We start from the raw sequence: 20,252 nt of genomic DNA on the forward strand, positions 1-20,252 counted from the left end.
TCAGCCTATAGAATGTTTCCTTCGGAGAGGTTGCAGTCTGTTAGTAAGCCAGTGCTCCAGTTATTTATAAGCTCTCACTGCCATGATGTCAATTTTCTGAACCCCCCATAAATGAGATTACAGTTAGACCAACCTCTGTTTTTACCATGACAACCAATAGCCTCTGTTAATGTTCTACCAGCGCAGACTAGACCGTCAGTTATGTGGAGTCCAATTATTGGAAAATATCTTGTTCAGTTCTGGATGGTCATTTTTGTAACACACTGTCCATGCCCACACTGGAAAATAATTCTTAGCTGCCATTGAATAGAAAACATGTCATTAATCAATTTGTGATAGTTGTAGCCAGCTGCAGTCCGGAATCCGCTCCCCACCCCCGAAAATGGCTTAGGATGGTCAAGCTAATAAGCATTTCTTATTCTGAACTCTCCTAAGAATTAGTGCACAAACAAAATCAGAATTTACATAGGCATCTTTTGCCATTAGCATCCTGGCGTAATGGGGGGCATTTAGAAAAAAGTCATTGAATGTCCTCCTTTTTTGTGTTTTTGATTTTCTTTGTTGTCTTAAAGGAGGATTTCTTAGAATCCGACACCACACTGTTTACTTAGGCAAAACTTACATTTAAAATCAGTTAGAGTTTTGTCTGAGTGAAGACAGTAAGGTTGAGCCCTTTAAACAGAAATAGGCATTAGATCCTAGTCCTGCAAGCAGAATTGTGGCAGGCAGATCCCTGAGCTCATGAAGAGCCTCGTTGACTTTGTGTGGGCTCCATGCAGGCACAGATGTGTAGCTGCACAAACTGGAGTATCACAGCCTTAGTGCTGAAATATCATATGTACATAGTTATAATTCTGAAATTGATATGACTATAGGTGTACTATGAGAACCTTGCCCATTACAAAAAGCGATATGTAATATGTCCCCTCCATGCCCCTTAGCAAGACTTTGGGGCAATCATAGTAAGGAGCTCCCAAATAATCCAACCTCTTTTTACAGAACACCTAGTTCATGCTCACACCGGATATCTGGGACTTTCTATACAGACCTCAGTAAAGCTGCTAGTCTCTTCAGTTAAATACTGTGGGCCAGATCGATAGTCCATTGAAGGAAACGGAAAGACTCCCTTTGACTTCAATGGTCTTTGAATCTGGCTCTATCCTCTGAACTATATCCATGAAAATGTCAATGAAGCCAACAGGGTTTCCTGGGTGTAACAGTGCAGAATTTGGTCCTTAGTGTTTTTTAATTCCCACTCCAGGAAACCTAGCACACAACAGGCTGCACAGCTTACAAATAGGGTTTAGGCCATGTGCAAAATGTGGTGGAACAAACCAAAGTGAATGACCCTCAAACAAGTGCCTCAGTTAAAAACAGACCTCAGGGACTTTTACTACATATGCTAAACTTCAGGCCCTTTCCTTCACACTTAGCCCCTACATACGATCCTCTTCTCCTAAGTTTCACTCTAATGCTCAGTATTGGTAGGAAGACAAGGATTCCATTCTAGTCAAGTCTCCAAGGTGACCTCTTAGATTCTGAGTTGTGTTCATAAACAGGTGACTTTGCCCAAAAGGATACCACTGAAGTATTTTTCATTCAAACTTGGAGCAAGTTTTCTTCTCATAGTAGTTTTGTGCCTCAGGGCGGCTCTAATTTACACAGGCTGCCGCTGATTGCAAAGGGCCTCAGCCAGCCTGCCTTTTCAACTGCTGAGTCTCCTGCATCAGAAGCCAGAAGGGCCGGTAGCATAAAGGCCACTAACCATGTCATTGCACACGCACAATCCAAATATTTCCTCAGCCAGAGGATGTTCAAGTGGCAGAATCTGTCAATTTTAGGGCTGTTTTCACCATCAAAGTAGTAAGGTAGCTTTACTGCACTGGGGATCTGGCCAAGTGTGTATAAAGACCAGCACTTGTTTACAAAAACAAAAAATAGGTCACGTTTCACATATGCCAAGCCTGACAGTGTCTATTTAAGGCAAAAGTTGTGATGTTAGAAATTTTCTGTGTGGCTAAATGTAATGTCTATATAAGCGAGAGACAAGCAGCACAGGTGTGAGAAGGTGTGTCAGGCTCTGTGTAGGCTTCTCCAGTATGACTCATTATTGAGATATAACTCTGCTATTCCAGCCTTTGCTTCTACTAAGCAAAGAATGGGGTTTCTGGATTCTACTGCAATACAAGGAATAAATAAACATTACACATCATAATTCTTAATTTTTAATCATTAACAATATTAGTGGTAGAACTGAGTACAGTCGTCTCCCAGTGATGCAGGTAGTTAATGGAGGAAACTACAAAACCCATTTTCACATCTGACTTCAGGTCAGATTCTGATCCCTTTATTCAAGTTGACTTTAGTGAGCCTGCTTGAGGAGTAATGTACTTCAGCGTGTGTAAGGCTATCAAAATCTGTCCAACCATCAAGATTTGAACCTCTGCAGGTAAAGGTTAGTGCGCTAACCCACTGAGCCAACTATTCCCCTGCTTGAGTGAATGCTAGGAACAATCTCCTGATTTTTCCACACAGTGCTGCCCATGAGATATTGGCAGCCAGGCAAGTACTGAGCACTCAGTCTGGAATTCTGACTGGTAATCATATGTTTCTAATATGCCTACTGTTGCCCTAATTAAGAGAAATGAACATGCTTACGTATATAGCTGGAAACTGCAGATACCCACTGAAAACTGTTTTTTATTGGCAGCATATGGAAATCCAAGAACTGGTGAATAAAATAATTATAATAGCTTGAGGCACAAAAGAACAAGTTCATTTATAGAAGAGACCTCATGAATTAAAAAACAGTGATTCAGATGCTTGCTCAATATGGAAGGCTCCATTCAACTTCCTGTTTCAAACATTCTCCATAGAGTAGCTGTCTCACGGCATAACATGGCCATGAAACGAGATCATATTACAAGAAACGGAACAATCTACCAGAAGCTCATACGTCAGGCTGGATGAAAACGCTACTTGGCTGAGGATTCCCATGCCCCCTCGGGAGTCAGCTTAACCAATTCCTGTGTGGCATGGTTCGCTGCACCAAGAGCAACCATGCCTAGGACAGCCCACTGTGCCTCTGTGGTGCTGTGAAGGATGCTATCCACATACTGGATGGTTGCTCTTTTTGTGTTAGGCTCCCCGAAGAGCTTCTCAATCTGAACACTGCTGATACAGAAGCCTTTGATTGACTCAAGACCTGATCACAGAGAGGTCTATCCTTCTGTTCTCTGAGGTGTTTTAGTCTCCAAACTCTTTATACTTCAGCACTCCAGCACAAATCAGATTGGTTGAAAAAGGCTGAGGGGTGAGCACTGTTAGTACGGATAGCTTAGTGTGGTTATCACCAGGTTGGACTTCATCTGAGCACTACGTAGAATCATGAATACAAACTGAGAAGAATGAAAATCAGCTTTTCATCCTTTCAATGTTGAGAAGATTTTAGGAGCCAAATTCTGCTCTCGTTTACCCCAGAGTAATCTAGAGGTATTTCATTGATTTCAGTAGAATTACTCCAGATTTTCACCAGTATAAATGAGATCAGGATTTGTTCCTAAACTGTTTATTCTATTGGGAGCTGTTAGATGAGACCTTAATAAACAAGGTCTGATCTTGTCTATACGGATATTAAAGATCCAGAGGCATTTTTTTTCCAAATAGGAATTTGTTCCCTTTTCCCTCGGCAACTCTTTCCATTGTCTAGCATGCCACTGATTGCAGAGGCAGATGCATTTCCATAACACTATTTTGGGGTCATTTTCAGATGAAAGGCATGATACAGTAAAATAAGTTTCTTCTTCTTCTGTCTTCTTTGTTTTAAAAACAGCAGGAGCAGCAAGTCAGCTCTTCCCTAGGTTGTGAGACAGGGCCAATACAAGGTCTACTAAGAAACATTGGAAACAACAGAAGGCAAAGCTCAAAAGCTCTCAGTGATAGCAGCATATAGAATTTTGGAAATGGATTCTGGGAAAGTTCTTCTCTGTGCTAGAACTCTTAGTAGGAACATAAGATTTGCCACACTACATCACATCAGTAGTTCATCTAATCCAGCATAATGTCTCCATCAGGGGGCAGAATCAGATGTTTCAGGTGGTCTCTTTAAATCAGATGCTTACATACTGCAAAAAAAGGACTTGCTTAAATTATTCACAAGTATTTATTTCTTGCATTTATTAGTTGATAAGTTAATTGCTCCTTACTACATAGAATGTGTGATAAGACATACATAACAGGGTTTGGCTCTAGATGCCGTTATAAGGTGACATAATTTAAACGTCAGATGGATAAAGTACAGGACAAATTGAACTAATGATGAGACATATACCCTGATAAAGATATGCATACGTAAGAGCAAAAGAACTGAATATGTCCCTTAGAAAGAGAGACACAGATCTGAAGGACTATTCAGGTACCTTTTAAGAAAATATTGATTTATTTGTTTTTTCAGTGAACCACCTCTGCTTTAAGATCTACTAGAATTAGTTTTCAATCAGCATTTCTATCAACAGTAAGAATTTCCATAATATTTCTCTGGTTCAAATTCTGTTCTCAAGTTTTACAAGTTAAATTTTAAGTAGCTCTACAGAAGTCCATGGAATTTCTCTGCATTTACACCAGTTAAACAATGGATAGAATCTAACCCATGTTGCACAATAATTTATACATTCTAAATAAATGAAATAAACTAGGAAAACAAACAGAAACAACAACACAGGTGAAAATGTGCTACTATAGGAAGGAATTCTTGGGGGAGAAAGGATTCCCAGTCAATTTTAGGCTTTGTTTAGGATTTGCAAGTGAAAACCTTTCATCTTGTCCTGTGTAACTAGAGGAACATAGTGTTTAATAAGGCTATAGATTTCCTATGCGGTACTCACTGAAATTTACAGGAGATACAGAAGGTGGTGTAAATTAGACCCTCTCACACTGGAAATAAGATGTGACTGGGGTCCTAGTGGGGGCCACCTATGGTCACTCAGTTAGGGTGAACTGCAAAGAATGGGGCAGCCAAACCCCAAAAAGCTAGTGGATATTTCAATACTTAGATTTACCAAGCCAGCATAAAACAGCTTCTTTATTACCTCCCTGGTTACTCAGAAGTTCAAACAATACAGTTCCCTTAAAGTGATCCAGCCTGAGGTCTCCATCCAGGTACCCACATCAAATATGACAAAAATTTCTATAAATCTTATTTCATCATATAAAAGAAAAGGTTCTGCCAATCCCAAAGGATTGGACACATTATCTCCCAAGTTAATGAATGTTTCAGATCTTACCCAAATACACACTACAGCCAATTCTTATTAACTAAACTAAATTTTATTATAAAAAACAGAAGAGAGAGAGTATGGTCAAAAGATCAATGTACATACAGACAAGAGTTCAATTCATTTAGATGCAGATTCATAGCAGAGATGGTGAGCTTTGTAGTTGCAAAGAGTTCTTTCAGAAATAGTTCATAGTTTATAGTCCAATGTCCAAATATCATATTCAGGGTGTGCCAGCAAAACTGGGACCTCAGTCTTGTGATTCAAACTTCCCCTGATGAAGCCTAAGCAGAACTGAGATGAGAGAATCAGAACTCAATGATCTTTTATACAATTTCATGTCCTCTTTGACAAGTTGGGATTTCCTCGGGGAACAAAAGGTAATTAGAATGACTTTGAAGGAGGTCCATCACCAGTACTTAGCTATGCAAACTAACATAAGACCATTTGCTTGTTCCTTCACCATTCACAGTACATTTCAAAGAGAGATGAATGCATAGATATCCTGTGTTTACAATTCATTTAAATGATAGGATTTTCATTTTACCTCTGATTATCAGAATACAGCATAGACAGGGACTGTAGATTACATTGTGGACACTTCTCATTCATATGTAAATACACAAAACCACAAACATTATCTCCCCACATGTCTTTTTGAGGATTATTTATTTTGCAGGATGTTTAACCCTTTCTAGCCATGTGTCACACAGGCATATATTTTTAATAGTGAGAGTAATTAACCATTGGAACAATTTACCAAGAGTCGTGGCAGATTCTCCATCATGGCCAATTTTCAAACCAAATTGGATGTTTTTTTAAAATATCCGCTCTAGGAATTATTTTGGGGACAGTCTATAGCCTGTGTTATACAGGACATCAGACTAGATGATCACAATGTTCCCTTGTGGCCTTGGAATCTATAAGATTCCATTAGACCTACTTACAGCTAATTTACCCATGTGTAATGGGACCCAAGCCAGTGCATTTAACATGCTCAGGACCTGTAAAATGTTGTAAGCAGGTAAAGTAGTGTGAGGGTTGTTTTAACATATACCTTCTTACACGAGTAGAATGTAAGTATGTCTCAGGGAGCGCAAGAGATTCTGAGCATAAAAGAAATCTAATTTATGCCACCTTAAACATCACCTCTGAATTTGGCCCACTGCTATACCAGGATAAATGCCACCTTTGCCATTAGCACACTCATTCAGGAGCACAGAGAAGGCCCATCAGAACAATTTTGTATTTTATGTGGCTTTTTCCAAGCAATGTACACAGAATTGACTGTACACAAAATTGTAGTCATTTTTGGTCAAAGACTGCAACAAGCACAAGAACAACAAAGTATTGTCCTTATTATGAATTCATACTACTTTACTCTGAGCAGCAGTCCTGGTAGTAATATTGCTATTAGTTTGCCATGTTCCTTTCCTGACTCTTTTTGAAATCCAAGTGGCATGGTCATTCTGTCAGCTGTGCACGTGGGACTCCCATTGAAGTCAGGAGGAGTGCGGCTTATGAGTGCCAGAGAAATTCATTCCCATGAAATTCATTCCTGGGGGCCAGAAATTCATTCCCATGAAAGAAAACGATGACCCCAAACTTCACAATGTTCACAACCAGCTTCAAAACTTATTTAATGGATTTAGCTTTCCCTCAATAGCTCTTCACACACATACACAATCAACCTCAACATCCTACTCTCCTTCACAGGCAGAAAAAAATCAACTGTCTGGTCAAGTTTTCTCTGACAGGTTATGAAGGGAAAGTTTATATTTTGCAATTGTTATTATTTCTGTTAAATACTTGTGGTGCTCACATATCATGGTAATGAGGGCCATGTAAATAGATAGACAGATAAGAATTGCATGACCAGGGATGCTCTCACTTCCACAAACTGTGCGGCCCTGAGATTTGGAAGTTGCAGAGCTACCAGGAGGAGCTTATTTACATGACATTCTCTCCCCTGTATAGCTCTGCAAGTCTCACTCCCTGCCATGGAGCCACAGATTGCTTTTCATTGTGCCTACCACAGTGGGTTGACCTTTTCTCCTGACAGAGTAGGGTGTGGTGGTGCTGGCATCCATGGCCTTCCAGAGCTTATATTGCTCAGAAGACTGCAGACATTTTCTGCAGATTGGGCCACAGAGCCTGTGTTTTTCCATACTTGTATTTGAAAGGCTGACTTTTATGTTTATTTTGTGACCTCTGGAAGCTGTGCTGCACAATATGAGGCCATTTCCAGGAAAGACTGAATTAGAAAAATCACATATTTTTAATAACCGCAGCACATTTTTATCAATTGCCAGATGGTATGATTAAGATATGAAAGCTCCAATTCTATCTTACATCCTCACCACTATTTAAATAGATAATACATTTTAAAATTGTGGTATTCATTCAATTTTCTGATTTTTTTTGCTTTGGAAGGAAAATATGTTTTACATGAGATAAAATCCATCTTAAATTCAGTAAAGAGGTTCAGCAGAATTCCCAGAATAACCACATAAGTTACTTTGTGCGCTCAGGAAAAAAGTACGTGAGGGCCTGTTCCTATACTGGAATGAACTCTTGCAAGCTGCTGAATGCCTGCATCTCCACTGACTTCAGTAGAGTTTCAGGGTGCTTAGCATTTCCTAAGAAGAGTGCAGCAGAGGTCCTTCATCTGCAAACTCAGTTTTTACACAGCCTTTGGTCAGTCAAACACCCATTGGCTGCATTGAGAATTTTGGCTCAGAGAGTCACGAAATGGCCTCAGGATTTGATGACTTGGGAATTTTCAGTGCTTTGTTTTAAAAAGTAAGTAACCCACAGTTAAAGATACAATGGGTCTGATTCTCCTCTCACTCCAGCTTAAGGACCTGGTCTCACACCACTGAAAGTCTAGCTGAGGAAGGCACCTAAAATACTGAAACTGACGTAGTTCCAGGAGTTTTGGGGCTGAGGATGGGATGCTGCCTCCTCCGTACAAAACCCAAAGCGTTTAACACCTGTGATTCCCAGAGAATTGGTGGAGTTTTATCAGTGCATTAGGTGCTCTCGGGATAGGTGGGACTTGTGATCCATCTGTAGGTGATGATTCAGCGTACTGGTTCTGGAATAGAGTAATCAGATGTCCCAATCTTAGGGACTTAGTCTTATATAGGCAACTATACTCCCATGCCTCCCCTCCTCCCTGCAAAGTGTCCCGATTTTTCAAACTTGCTATTTGGTCAGCTGTCTAGTTGCTGGTTTTGTCAATAAAACCCCTCAGATATTTATGTTGCTGGGGGCAGGGTGTGTAGTGAATCTCATGCATTGTTTGAGGTACCTGCCTGTTTCAGAGCCTCACTATTTTGTGCCTTTTTTTCTGTAGGGCTCCTTCTGGCTCTAAGTGCCCAGAGAGTTCCCTTGGGGCAGCCATAAGCTCCTTCATTCGGTGTCATGCCTAGATAAACATTTTCCTGTCATTATCCAGACCTGGATCTGTGATGTATCTGATTCCAGGCTCCACAACAAAAGTCAATGGGAGTTTTCCCACTGACTTTAAGGGGAGCAGGATGAGACCCTAAGTGAGAGAGAGGAGAAATCTCGCCCGGTGTGCCTACATGGAGATGTTCATACCTAATGGGGGCCATTTCAGAAAGAAATGTGCTCTTTAATCATCCATTAGTCAAATCAAACATTTTGGATAAGAGGCTTATTACAACACAGCAAACAGGCACAAAAACCACTGGAGGAAGTTCTGTATGTTAGGCAGCACACTCAGCATATGCTATTCAGCCACAGGCCAGCATTAGGTGGGTTTAGACCACGGATGGGCAAACTATGGCCCGTGGGCCACATCTGGCCCATGGGACCGTCCTGGCCAGCCCCCAAGCTCCTGGCCCGGGTCACTCGCCCCTGGCCCCTCCCCTGCTGCTCCTCCTCCCCCACAGCCTCAGCTTGCCCCGCCATCAGTGCAATGTTCTGGGTGGCAGGGCTGTGAGCTCCTGGGGCAGCGCAGCTGCAAAGCCCGGCCTGACCCGGTGCTCTGAGCTGTGTGGTGGCGGCGGCAGCATAGCCCAGCTCCAGCCAGGCAGTGCGTCTGTAGCGCTGCCAGCCACTGGTCCTCCAGGCAGTGTGGTAAGGGGGCAGGGAGCAGAGAATGTTGAATAGAGGGCAGGGGAGTTAGGGTGGTGGTCAGGGGCAGGGGTGTGGATAAGAGTCGGGGCAGTCAGGGGGGAACAGGGGTTTGAATGGGAGGTTCCGAGGAAGCAGTCAGGAAGGAAGGAGGCGGGGGTTGGATGCAGTGGCAGGGGGCAGTCAGGGGCAGGGGTTCCTGGGAGCCATCAGGAATGAAAGGAGGGGTTGGATGGGGCGGCAGAGGTCCGGGGGCAGTCAGGGGACAGGGAGTGGGGGTGTGTGGATGGGGCAGGGGTCCCAGAGAGGCCATCAGGGAATGGGGGGGTTGGATGGGGCAGGAGTCCCAGGGGGGCAGACAGGAGGTGGGGGCCACACCAGGCCATGACCCCCCTCTCTTAACTGGCTCTCCATACACTCCTGCTGGTAAGGCTGCATTCACACTGTCGCTTGTGTTGGCAAAACTTTTGTCTTTCATGGGGGTCCGGGAGTGGGAGGCTTTTTTAAGTTCCTATGGGTGAAAGACAAAAGTTTTGGTGACAACTGTGCAGTGTAGACATACCCTTTTGCAGTTAGCTGGAGTGTGAATCTAGCCTGCACTAGCCTGCCTTGCTCTTGTCCTGTTTCAAAGAGGACTAGATCAAAGCACATTAACAAGCTGTTAATACACATCAGCAAGGTGCACATAGACAATTAGTCTGCAGTAGGATCCTGTGAGTAGATTCACACCCCAGCTTGCCACAAATTAATTGTTTGTGCAGCTGCGCCCTTTGTCCTCACTTTCAAGGCCCTTCACAACCTATCCCCACCCTACCTATCGGCTCTCATTCAGTATCCAGAGGTTAGCCCCTGCTTGCACTCAGCTCACGTCAGCCTCCATGGCCCACTTGTTAAATTTTTAAACAAGCACCTTTGTGTTTTCACCCATGCTGCCCCTCACTCTTGGGAGAAGCTTCCCATAAATATTCACACAGCTACCATATTATCTACCTCAAATCCCTACTCAAACCTCCCCTTGGGTGTGAAAATGAGGCAAAACTTATCAATTTTGGCTGCTAGTGGCAGAGCCCACTGCCTAACATGTTGACCGTCAGTGTCTCTCTGTACTCTCCCATTGGCCTGTCTGTAACCGTCTGTTATCTTTTAGAATAATAGGGTTAGAAGGGACCTCAGAGGGTCATCTAGTCTAATGCCCTATTCAAAGCAGGACTACTCCCCAGACAGATTTTTGCCCTGAATTCCTAAATGGCCCCCTTAAGGCTTGAACTTACAATCCTGAGTTTAACAGGCCAATGCTCAAACCACTGAGCTATCCCCCCAGATTGTGAGCACTTTGGAGCTTGGACTATCTTTTTGTTCTGTTTGTACAGCAGTTAGCTCACCTGCCCCTGACTGGGACTTCTCGGTGCTACAGTAACAACAATACAAGAGTGCGACTCTTTTCCACACAGCTGTGAATGCTGGCATGGCAGAGAGGAACAAAGGTATAAATCGTATTGCTTTCAACAACCCTCCCCCCAGCTGACATGTGACTCAAAGGCAGATGACATGATAAAACTTTTGTTGGGATTCCTGACAAACCCTCGCCTCTAAAAACAATCCGAAATCTTCTACGCCAGGTCCAGATAGAGGATGCTGACCTTACAAAAAAAAAAAAAAAAGGGACACCATTTCTCCTGCTCCCCCTCTCTGTCAATAACCCTGCAGCCAGCTGGCATGATCAGACCCCTTAAACTTCTGTTCCACCCGCTTACTGAGTGACTTGAACTGGATTCACTCTTCATCTAATTGTGAATTTATGCAAGGCCTTGGTTGGTTTCACTGTTGCCAGCTCCTGAATGTTCAGTTATGACTGCTTGTGAGCAGGAATAGATTAAGGCTAAGTGATATCCAGACTGAGCTAAAAAGCAGAACTCTAAACTCACTCTTGTTTTTGCACAGCTAGGGGTGGACTCCTATGCCCTAGAAGAGGGTCTTGCTTTCTGCTCTAACCAACATTCTTTCCAAATCTGGGTGTCTTTTTGGAACATGAGGCCAGGATTACGCAGTCCATGATTCAATCATACACGACCTTCAACTTCACATGGGGGCAGCAGATTCGTGGGTTTCCTGTGCCTTTGCCTAATTAGCATACATTGTATTTCTTGCTGGAGCTTGGCACTAAGAGGCTGCTTACTCACATAGGAAATTCCCAGACTTTTGGTAACTAGTTGCTACATTGCACGTCCCTATGTGCTATGTAATGGGAAAGAGCACGTGGCCATCTTAGAGCAGAGTATTCTTTTAAGGTTCATGCCCTCAGTTCAGAGCCAGAGCAGAAGTTTCCTGAATTCTTTTAAAGGCAGATTAACATATATATTTATGTTGGACTCATCAGGGCCTTGTGAGCAACAGGAAAAGGTTAAGGATAAGCAACGAAAACATTTCAAAATAATGGATCAAGGTTCATCAATGAAGCCACCTCAAAAGATCCTATATATTGTACATGTAGCAACATACCCACGCATCTAAAATTGTCCTCCTGACTGAACTGTACATTCAGAGAGAAATACCGTATTCAGAAGCAGAAGTTTCCTTGAGGGTGAGTGAAAATATCTCGAATGCTGATACCACAAAATGAAAACCCAATTTTGCTACAATCCTGTCCTGCTTTTTGCAAACAAGCATCCTGATAATATATTCTTGTTCTCAATGCGCAAGCAACATATGACAAAATAGTCCCTTTTGCCATCTCACTCTGTTGCTATGAGCCAAACTCACCATAACTGGATCTGAACAGGAACATGAGTTGGAAGGGCACTGGGATGTAATTGTTTAGAATTTTATTTTTATAATCTCAAATGTTTACAATACTTTATTTGGTTCTTGGCAATTGTTTCCCTGTCAGCTTCCCTTTTTTTCTTTGGCAAACATTGATTTTAAAAGACAACTGCATATCTAGCATAGACAGGGCATGTTGTGTTTAAGAAAATGTTAGCACCAAATTCTAAAAATAACTTTTTGCTGTGGTATAGACAAGCCCTTAGTGGGGAAGTGTGTTATCGAGATAAATTCTAAGCATTAAGTGATCCTCAGTACATGACTGCACTAGAAAACTTCAGTCAGTTAAAACTGTTAGCCAATATATATTTCTAGAAGGCTTTGTATTCTTTTTACTTATGATAACAGTGTGTAACTCTGAATCACATTCCCAGCATGCTTTTTACTTATGCTAAGCTTACCGTGACCTGTATGCTCCCCCAGTTCCCTGTACATGTAGAACCTGTCAGAGGGCTGCATGTTCTGTTAAAGCTTGCCAATTATGACAATGTACTAGATACAGCTCACACAGACGATGACAGATGATTTTGTGGAGGCTGTACTGATATGCAATCTGTACCAGCCTAGTGCTGGAGCATGATGTCTCTGGGTTTGCCGACTTCTGGAAAGCTATATTCAAAACAAGGTAAGAAATTGATCAAAAAGTCTGTGTAACTTTCCATTGTTGTACATAAATTAAGTTTGTGTTTAACCCTGTGTGTAACTCATAATTTCAGAACAGATTTGAATGCTGTCAGATGTTACCAATCTGGGAAACAAAGCATTAACCCTTTCATAGAATATCAGGGTCAGAAGATCATCTAGCCCAACCCCCTGCTCAAAGCAGGACCAATCCCCAGACAGATTTTTGTCCCAAATGGCCCCCTTAATAATCAAATTCATAAGCCTGAGTTCAGCAGGCCAATGAGCCACCCCTCCTCCAAACTGATGTGCTAAGTGAGACTTGAACTCACAACACCAGCATCACTCCACTCTATAATTACTGTGTACTAACCAGTTGTGCTACTGGAGCATATTTCCTTCTGCTGTTGGGCTGTTTTGTCTTTAAATAAAAAAAGAACCCGACTGAGCTAATTTACCTGATCTCTCTCCAACGGTCTACAAAGAACCAAGTTCTAATGAAGGTTTTTCCAAACGGACCAAGTCAAATCAGTTATTTTTCTCTGACTGCACTTGTCCTTTCTGGGCTCTTGATTTGGGGGTCCTATTGGCAGGTCTCTAGTCTGGCCCTAGCCCTCGGAACACAGCTTGTTCCAGGGGCAGTCAATGGGACTGGGGGGCCTTGGGAAGTGACAGGTCTAGTTTGCACCACGGATACTCAAGCTTCCTTGGACACTCTGCACCTGCTCTGTCATGTGAAGAGCACCAGCCCTTTGCTCCCTGCCTCCAGGGGAGCTGTGACTGCAGCAGCCCATGAAGGGAGGGAAGGACCGCCAGCTGCGGCTCGTGGCACTAGAGTGAGTGTTCCAACTGCTGGGGCTCACCCTGCCCTCTGGCCCAGCTACTAGCCCTAGCAGTGCTGCTACCCGTGCAGGCTCCCAGTGTGCGAGGGCCTGGCTGGATGCTCCTCAGGCCCGTCCCACACGCAGCATGGGGCAGGGTGGCCGGGCATCTCGCCTGCACCCTGCCCATGCACCTTCCTCCCTGCAGCCACTTACTATCAGCCCTGCAGTCCCTCACGCCCAGGGGCTCCCTTCCCTTCACCACTGCAGCAGCAAGTTGGGAGAGGTGGCATGAAGCTTCTGCCCAGATTGAGTGTGGACGCGCTGAGGGGTTTGCCCTGTCTCTGCCCATGCACCAGGCCCCTGCCGGAGAAGGCGGCACAGCATAGGGCAGCCCTCACCCCAGCAAAGGACAGCACCCTTCAGACTTGTGATGCTGGGACATGTCATACCAAAGTGGAGCCATGTGGTCCAGCTAGGCTGGAATCTGCTCCAGCAGTACAGCTTCTCCAAGGGAAAGGACAAGAAGCCACACAGGAGGTAGTTAGGGGATAACCTCTCCATGGGGAAAGTTTTATGCAAGCATTAGTTAGAGGCTGGCCTGTGTGCTATGGTTGAGGGGAATGAGCCCTTGCAAGATTTTTTTTAAAATCCATACTGCTTTAACTCAGTGTCTGGTCTTCTTAGCCAAACTCTAGGATGCTTATAGCCTCAGTTATATTAGTAGCTTGTTGGAATAAAGTCTACAGGCTAATTGTCACACAATTATTACTTAAATTTGCAGCTTTTCAGCACTGGGAACCTGATTCTGAAAAGATTTATGCTGTCTACTGAGGAGGTGGAAACATACTACACAACTTGTGCGTCCACCTAAAACAGCTAAGGTTTGGCTTGTCGGTCTAAAGCAGGGGTAGGCGACTTATGGCACATGTGCCGAAGGCGGCACACAAGCTGATTTTCAGTGGCACTCACACTGCCTGGATCCTAGCCACCGGTCTGGGCGGCTCTGCATTTTAATTTAATTTTAAATTAAGTTTCTTAAATATTTTAAAAACCTTATTTACTTTACATACAACAATAGTTTAGTTATATATAATAGACATATAGAAAGAGACCTTCTAAAAACATTAAAATGTATCAGTGGCATGCAAAACCTTAAATTAGAGTGACTAAATGAAGACTCGGCACACCACTACTGAAAGGTTGCCGACCTCTGGTCTAAAAAATGAACGATATACAGACAAGTTACAGACCTAGCATTATTCACTAGGTAATTTTTGCAAATAATTGTAAATGAAGAGCAAGTTTAAGAAACCACAATCTGTTCAGAGAGAAAAATGTAGTTGTTGAATAAATAATCTAAATAGACATTCAAAAAATTCTAATTGCAGTCAATTGGATATAGCTGTGCAGTTTTGAGCATAGCTGGAAATGTGACAGGCAAAAATACTATTACAGTGTGTAAGTTAAAATGTAAGTGAGTAGGTACTAAGATTTTGCCTGTTTATTAATAGAGATGATCACAGATAGACTTGTGTTCAGTCATCAGCTCTCTAATGGGTGGGTGCATGTTTTTGTTTTGTTTTTAGATTTTCTGTTGGACAAAACATACCTTTATTGGCCTGGAGGCGATGTCATCACTTAAGTTCTGTTTGTGAAGATCCCCGGTGGTTTGTATCAGTGGTTTTGTTGCTTGGAATCAGCTCCCTGCAACAAAAACTGGTCTTAGGAATAGTCTTTTGGTTCTATGATTGAATAGATGGAAAAAGAAAATCGTACTTCACACTTCTAAAAAAAATGTAGCAAACTGTCAGTTCTCGCATCATAACCTACATTTTTTAAACTTGGATCTCAAGATGATTGTACTATTTGTGCAATTATGACCTGAGTTTCAGGGGAACTGAGCACTTGCTACTGCTTTGACTTCAGCTGAAGTTATGGGTACTCAGCACTTGTGAAAAATCAGCCCCATAGTTTCTGTAGCCATTCACTATGTGTTGTTTGAATTTCACTATGTGTCATGAGTTCACACATTGCCTCAGCGCCTGCTTCTGATCCCACTGAAGTCAATGGGAGTTTTGTCAGGGGCTGCAGAGTGCAGGTTTGCCCCCCTACCATACCTGACCCTCCTTTTTCCCTGTTAACCTCCCCTCCCCACCTGCAACAGCCTGACCTCCAACACGCATCCCCTCCAAATTGGGTGGGGTGAGTGGTATTGCAACCTGTCACACAGGGTCACAGCACCACTGATCCCATGCACCAGGTCACAACACTCACTCTTCATTTGGCCCACGTGCTACTCCATCATGATGGAAGGGTGGCCAATCCCAATTTGAGTGAGTGGTACCGCAATACCACGCACCGAGTCACAGCACCACTCAGGTTTGGCCTGGACAAAAAATGGTTGGGCCATGTCCAGGGTGGTTATTCTCCCCTCCCCTCCCCAGCTCTACAGCCTATGAGATTTGCTATTGGCTTCAGTGGGAGTAGGTCTGGGACCAAAGGTACGTACCAGCACCAAAATTAACCCATTTAGGCCTGTGCTGTTGAAAAGTTATATATAGGAAAAAAAAAAAAGAAATACTGAAGGAAATCTGCATAAAATAACTGGGGGTAGTGTCATATTTTGAAAGAATTTTTTAAAAATAGGTACACATGGCAACAGCTTTCCCTATTTGTGGCATCATTTCAGTTTAGGCAATAAGGGGATTTGGTTGGGTGGGAAGCTAGAAGTAATTGGTTTGCCTCTTGGAGGGGCAAAGGACCATTTCTCCCTTCTTGCTACCCTGTTCTTCAGTAGGGGGAAGGATCAGGTCAATAGGGAACACAGGCTTTTAGGCACCCACATAACAAGACAATGAGCATGTGTAAACACAGAGATAGACTCCATTTCTCCTCATTGGTGAACCAGGCCAAGGGCCCATTTCTGCACAGCTCACAAAGGAGGGAAGCATATACAGGGATGTTTGAAGGAAGGGGCCACATATTAGAAGTGGAGGTGTTTGTCACAGAAGAGGAAGTCATAGTGGAGGCCAGTTATATTCAGGGCAGGGGTCATACAAGTTACTAGACAACATGGGTATGAGGAAGATGATCATGTATGGGATTGATGTTCTCATAGGGCAAGATGGGATGCTATCATAGTGAAGCATATGGAGGATAGTCAATGGGATAAAATTGTCTGTAGGGGAAAGCCAGATATCACCAGCTTTCCCCTTGCAGTGGTCTCCACTAACCATTAGATTATCCCCAGCAACTTCCTACAGCAGAGGCTGGCAACATGCACCACCTCCCCTATATCTTGTTTAACCTTTGTTCTTGACATTTCTGGTCAGATAAGGGCCTGTGACAGATGCCATTTCAGACAGATATTTTTAAGAGTTACACATTAATAGCATCATGCTTGAACATAGGAAAGCAGACGTGTTCAGAATTTTTAAAAGAAGAAATAGGCTGGGGGAACCTTTATAGATAGAAAAGACAAATGCTGTAGGTAGGGCCTAGCTAGAGCAGACAGTGCTCTAAGGGACATGTTTGGTGGGTTTGACTCATCCCCTAGTGGAGATGATTTCCATTCATAAAAAAATCACAGAAATTGGTTCTAGTTCTTATTATCATTGAAGACTGAGCTGGTTTAGGGACCAAACTACTAGTAAATAGTTGTTAGCCCTGGAGTGGATGGCCCCTCCATATTAGCACTGAGGCAAGGAAGCAGAGCAGATGGGGAAGATGATCTTTAAAGTCTTATTCCACATCCATCATTTTAGCATCTGGGAACTTGAGCATTAGCTATCTGACTGTATGTTGGCCTATAGTTTTAAAAACAAAACTGCACAATACAGAGGACTTCCTGTTCCATTACCAGTGAAGATATTTTATAAGAAAACATTATAGAAAGTCTTCTTGGAACCCTTTCCTGTGCAAACTCACAATGATTCTCTCCCAGACAAGCTTCCCCATACACAGGACTTAAGTTGTTCATTCTTCTTTAGAGTACAATTGTTTTAGTCCCTGAAGTTCATCCTTCTGGGAGCCTGGGTGCTAATTCCCACAGGCCTTCTCTCTCAAGTTCAGGAGTCTGGCAGTCCTGGGCCTGCATACTACAAGCCAGGCAGGCTTACCCTTCTTGTTCTGAAAAGTTTCACAGCCCTCCTCTTGGGCTCTGTGCTAGTAAATCAGCCATCCAGCCTAGCATTGGGAAAGCACAGCATCAGCAATCCTTCTGAGCCTGTCTCTCTAGCTGCTCTTCATAATTCTCCTCTTCTGCTAGGAACACTCCCTCTTAACTAACCTTTGGTAGCCTTTTATCAAGTACAGGTGCTCCTTAGTCACTTAGCTGCCAACCAGCCACCTAGGCAGTTAATTACTACAGCGGGGCCAAGAAAGGCTTGTTCTCCTTATAAAAGCCTGTCATGGATAGACTGGACTCTGACTCTTTTTAAAGGGGCCAGCCACCATGCCAAACATCTTTGATGAACTGACTTATAAAGTGGCTACCCTTAAAACCAGCTTAGCTCTATAGTAGGGGTTCCCAAACTTGATTCATGGCGTGTTCAGAGTAAGCCCCTGGCAGGCCGCGAGACACTTTGTTTACCTGAGCATCTGCAGGTACAGCTGCTTTCAGTTCCCTGTGGCTGCGGTTCACCGTTCCTGGCCAATGAGAGCTGTGGTAAGCGATGGCCCAGCCTGCGCCACTTCCCAGAGCTCCCATTGGCCCGGAACGGCGAACCGCGGCCACAGGGAGCTGAGAACAGCCATATCTGCAGATGCTCAGGTAAACAAAGCATCTACCGGCCAGCCAGGGGGTTGTCCTGAATAAGCTGACAACCAAGTTTGGGAACCCCTGTTCTGTAGGAAATTGCCAACTAATAACAGCCAGGTAGCTGGGCAGTAGGACTTTCAGATGTTTCTCTAATTTGTTAATATACAAATTGATTCAAAACCATCTAGCTGTGCCTATGTAAACACCTTTTTGTTGTTGTTGTTATACTCACTTGTTGCATCTTTATTATTTAGCTTGTAAATTTTTTGAGGTATGGACTGTGTTTTCTACTCCAGGCTTGTACATTTTTAACATAAAGAAGCCTCAATCCTGATTCTGAACTCTGTATATTACTGGAATAACAATAGAATGGATTAGCAATAATAGGTGATATTTCACCTAGTGGCTAAATCAGAAACAATAGAGATGGAAAATCTGTTACATTTAGGGTTAGATGTAAAACATTTGTGTGTGCGCGCGTGATCACATGCTTTCTTAAATGCTTGTTTTATGACTACAATTTTGTCATAACCCATTCCTATAAAAATCAGAGTCATTTCCCTGATTTTGTGTCTGGCTAGTTACAAATTCACTCACAGACAAGGTTCTCATCAGTGTCAGAGCCCAGCAGCTTTCTGTTTAATGTCTCAGTCCTCTTGCCTGGTATAATTTAGTTTTTCTCTTTCCATTCAACATGACGGAGTCAGACATATTGCCAGAGCAGGATATAAAAATGCTTTTCTTTGCTTTAAGCAGGAGAAACATTTACATGAAACTGCTTAACATTTCTACTCGATCATTCACTAGAGGAACAAAATTAAATCTTTCATCTCCCTCAGAGGAAATATAATTGATTATTGTCAACATTTTCAGTCTCATGTAAATTTCCTGTTCTTTCTGGAGTTATTCATGTTGCAGGAGGTTAACAACATCATGTATCCTCAGAGTGGTACAATGTTCATTGTGACACAGTAAATTTCAGTGGCATGTAGCAATATGGACTGTACCTCCATAAAGTGTCCCCCAGGGGCATTGGTATTTGTTTGTAGGATCTTTTCTGAAGATCTGCGGAGTTCTTTTCATATTGATGCTGGGAAGATGGAGGATGGGGAGATGGTCCACAAGAGAATTTCCTCTAATGAACTGGTATAAATGAAAACATTTGAGAACCACTAATATAAAGCCCTGGATGAGTAAAAAACAAGAGGCTCTGTTATCTGTTCCTTAGCTCTGTAGATGAAATCCAACCCTATTGAAGTCAATGACAAACTCTATTGAGTTCAATGGAGGCAGAATTTCACCCCTTGTATTGTTCTGAGTTTCTGATGGATGGTTATGTTGTTTCTTCTGTTCTCTCAGTCTCTTCTCCCCTCCCCACAAGCCAGTATTCTCATATTTTTGTTTTAGAAATTAGTTCCTAGCATTTCTATCTTTCTAAGGAACAAAACCTTTTTTCAAAATAAGAAAACAGTTTTCAGAATTTTTATTGTTGAACAGTTAAAGCAGCGGTTCTCAACTGTGGGTCGAGACCTCAAAGTAGATTGCGACCCCATTTTAATGGGGTTGCCAGGGCTGGCTTAGACCTGCTGAGGCCCAGGGCCCAAGCTGAAGTCCAAGGGTTTCAGCCCTAGGTGACAGGCTCAGGTTACAGGCCCCTTGCCTGGGACTGAGGCCCTTGGGCTTTGGCTTTGGATCCCACACCCAGGGCATCAGGGCTCAGGCGGGCTCAGGCTTCAGTCCCCCCTCCTGTGGTCATGTAGTAATTTTTGTTGTCAGAAGGGGGTTGCGGTGCAGGGAAGTTTGAAAAGCCCTGAGTTGGAGGATTCTACTTTGCAGATAAAAATACTCCCA

Source organism: Gopherus evgoodei, chromosome 9, assembly GCF_007399415.2.
Source record: "Gopherus evgoodei ecotype Sinaloan lineage chromosome 9, rGopEvg1_v1.p, whole genome shotgun sequence".
Lineage (NCBI taxonomy): Eukaryota > Metazoa > Chordata > Testudines > Testudinidae > Gopherus > Gopherus evgoodei.